The sequence below is a fragment of the Myotis davidii genome, unplaced genomic scaffold (assembly GCF_000327345.1).
Source record: "Myotis davidii unplaced genomic scaffold, ASM32734v1 scaffold2798, whole genome shotgun sequence".
In the NCBI taxonomy this organism is placed as follows: domain Eukaryota; kingdom Metazoa; phylum Chordata; class Mammalia; order Chiroptera; family Vespertilionidae; genus Myotis; species Myotis davidii.
In genome coordinates, this window is record NW_006289553.1 from 513,054 (window position 1) to 516,865 (window position 3,812).

A 3,812-nucleotide genomic window follows, 5' to 3' on the forward strand; every position below is an offset into this window, starting at 1 on the left:
TAACACCAGCGCTTCCCCAGCGTCTCCCTATGGTCCGGCCTGAGCTTTTCTAAAGATCTGGACGTTGAAGTTCCATCTCGTTCCTTCCATCCCCACCAGCAGCATTGTGAGCGTGGTGTTCTCAGGTACTAGCTATACCCTGTTTGCATGCTTGTTTTATTTTGTTGCTCATATACTAAGCATAACTAAAGCAGCTGAATTTAAAATAATTTTAAATTTAAAATATGTGGCTCAAGGTCCAAGAGATTTGTTAAGATTTTTGGTTCCCAAATGAAGTCTTCAGTTTAACCAAGAATCCCTTATTTCTCGCTTAATCATCCAACCTCTCCTTGGCCATTTGCAGTCATATTTGTCTTGGTTTTCCAGGTTTCTGTCTTTTCCAGGAAAGCTGCAATCCAGGCAGAACCAAGGGCCCCAGAGAAACTGACAGAGCCAGTCCGCACAGGGAGTTGGCGGGAACCTCCCAGGGGGCGCTAGGACCAGGGGGCAGAGGGGACCAGGGGGCGGAGGTGAGCATAAGGGGCTAAGCAGATCCCTGTGAAAGAAGAGGGGGGCCTGCTGGGGTGCGGGAGCTGGACCACCTGCTGGACCAGCTTCCTTTATCCCCACCCAGCACCAGCAGCGCGGGAAATCCCATCAACTGTGCTCAGCTTCAGAGCTAACTTTCAGGTGGACAGAAAATCTCCAACTGATGCAGCAAACTCCAAAGAGATGCTAACACAACCGTAAATATTTTCTCCGAATCTTTCTACACATTAGCAAGTCTGAAAATGGGGTCATTTGTTTGAGTGCTTTATAAAACTTCACCCCAAACTGCTGCAGGAGGGAGGTCTCAGGCCGAGACCAGGAAAGAGAAACAGAGAGCCCTAACCGGTTTGGCTCAGTGGATGGAGCATCGGCCTGCGGACTGAAAGGGTCCAGGTTCAATTCCGGCTAAGGGCATGCACCTTGGTTGTGGGCACATCCCCAGTAGGGGGTGTGCAGTAGGCAGCTGGTTGATGTTTCTCTCTCATCAATGTTTCCACTCTCTATCCCTCTCCCTTCCTCTCTGTGAAAAATCAATAAAATATATTAAAAAAAAAAAAAAAAAGAGAAACGGAGAGACTGCGGTAACCAGATTTGTGTGGCTCACACTTCGTACCCTTCAGCATCCATCCATCACCTCTTCCATTTGCCCCAAATGCAAACGTCCTACGTGCAGACCAGGAAGCGCAGGCAAAGAATAAATAAGACGCCATAGAGAGAGGTGGGGCGTGGCTGAAACATGTGAACCTGTCTGCATTTGAACAAGTCGTCCTGACGTTCCAAGTCCTCTCCATGGACTCAGAATGGGCAGGGGCAGGGATAAGCGCGCACTGGGAGGGGGGGAAGATGTGCTTCAAGCGCTAGCCTGGCACATGGGAGTGCCCAGCAGCGGGGCCATGGCCACTTGAGAACGCAGCAACCAAGTGCTCAGTCCGCTGCCCAGGAGCAGCGGCCCCGCAGGCGGTGCTGGGAGAGCAGGCCTGGGGCCCGTCTCGCTCAGGTGCTCACTAGGGCTGTGGCGCCCACACGGGGCTGTCCAAGTACCATGCTTCCACGGCCAGGCGGGAGCCACCCCGGCCCTCAGCCCTGGGGGAAGCCAGAGAGGGACAGGGAGCTGGGAGAGCCGCAGACAGGTTAGTGCGAGGGCAAAGCCTGGTTTCCCCACAGGAGCCCATTTCCCAGACCCTGTGTGAGCACATCCCACGGCGCGTGTACCGAGCGAGACATCGCTCAGCTCAGCAGGCACACGGCACGGCCACTGCTTCCCACACCGTTAGCAGCCGGGCTTGCTCGGAGCACAGCCTGCAGGCCTCCCAGGAGCCTGTGCCACAGTGGCCACTTCACTGGGCAAGGCTGCTGGTCACTGCCGGCAGCAGCACACTCCAAGTTCAGCTTTCTCCCCCCGTTTCAGCTCTGTTTCCGAGAGGTTATTCTAGAATCTAAGAGGAGGAAGGAAGAGGAGTGTGTGGTTTCACGGTCTCCCACACAGCCCCATGGATGAGCTGCGGGCCGGCTGAGGAGCAGCAGAGGCAGGCTGGCTGGCCCTGTGGCCTCGGCTCACTGCCCGGCCCGCCCACCCCACTCGGCAGCATCCTCACCGCCACCCGCGCTCATCCACCAGCAGCGCTCCCTGACCCTGGCAGGATCCCATGCCGGGGCCCACACGCTCTCCAGTCCAAGGTTATCCTAGGTCGTCCACGGGCCTGGGAGCTGGCGGAGGATCACGAGCAAGCAAAGCACAAGCAAGCGTGAAGCAAAAGGCTGACGTGACACAGAGGAACTAGAGGATAGAAAGAGAGAGAAAAGCCAACAAAACCAAAGGGGGGGTTTGAAAGGATCAACAGAATTATCAAAATTTTAGCTGGATTAAGTAAGAATAAAAGGAGAAACAAATGACTAAAATCAGGAAGGAAAGAAGGGACATAACTGCCGACCTTACAGAAATAAAAAGGGTCATAAGGAAAAACACGAACAAGCGGATGCCAATAAACTAGACAACGTAGGTGAAATGAACAACTTCCTAGAAAGACATACTGTTCATACTGAATGAAGAAGAAAACAGAAAGTTGTGAACAGACCTATAAGAAGTAAAGAGACTGAATCAGTAATTTAAAACATCCCTCCAAGAAAGGCCCAGGCCCACACCGGTAAATTCTAGCAAATGCTTAACACCCACTCTTCAGAAACTCTTCCAAAAAACGTAAGAGAAAAAAACACTCCTCATTTCATTTAAAAGGCCAGCAGCAACCTGATCCCAAAACAAGACACATGACAAGAAAAGAGAACCAAACACTAACCGCCCTTAGGAATATGGACACAAAAATCTTCAACAAAATCCAGCAAACAAATCCAGCCAGGTCCACCAAGGCCGTGGCCACGGCCAGCAGGGTCGTCCCAGAATAAAGGAGGCCCACCGCACAAAGTCGGTCAAGTTCGCGCATCACATTCATAAAGGAGAAACCCACACAATTATCTCAGTAGATGTAGAAAAAGTACCTGAAAAAATCCAACATCCTTTCGTGATAAAAACATTCAACAAAAATAGGAATAGCCAGTTTGGCTCAGTGGATAGAGCGTCGGCCTGCGGAATGAAGGGTCCTAGGTTCAATTCCGGTCAAAGGCATGTACCTTGGTTGTGGGCACATCCCCAGTAGGAGGTGTGTAGGATGCAGCTGATCGATGTTTCTAACTCTCTATCCCTCTCCCTTCCTCTCTGTAAAAAAATCAATAAAATATATTTAAAAAAATAGGATTGAGGGGAACTTCCTCAACTTGCAAAAGGGCATCTATGAGAACGCTCCCAGCTAGCAGCGTGCTTAACGTGACAGGCAGGATGCCTTCTCCTGAGGCCAGGCACAAGACGGGGATGTCCACTCCTGCCAGTGCCATTCGACACTGTACAGGCGGCTCCAGCCAGGACAATTAGGCAAGACAACAAAATAAAAGACATTCAGATAGGAAAGGAAAAAGTAAAATCATCTCTATTTGTAGACAACATGATCTTATATATAGAAAACCTTAAAGAACCTACAAATAAGTTATTAGAACTAATAAACAAGTTTACCAAGATTTCCAGATACAAGATCAATATACAAAAACTTACACTGGTAATGAATGATCTGAAAATACAATTAAATGCCATGTACAAAAGCATCCAAAAGAATTAAAAACACCAGCAGCCCCTCACTACATTTTTCAACAGAAATCCACTAAGCATAGCACCCAGGCCCCTCAAATCTTTAGGGTGACCAGATGGGGCGCCGGAGGCAGACTTCTGCTTCTGACCG

At 50.1% G+C, this 3,812-nt stretch overlaps 1 protein-coding gene across 2 annotated transcripts in view; it reads right to left on the reverse strand.

The window, feature by feature from the left end:
• Nucleotides 1-3,812, reverse strand: part of TECPR2 (tectonin beta-propeller repeat containing 2) — a 64,264-nt gene that overhangs the window by 12,757 nt on the left and 47,695 nt on the right. The gene's annotated exons all lie outside the window — the stretch shown is intronic.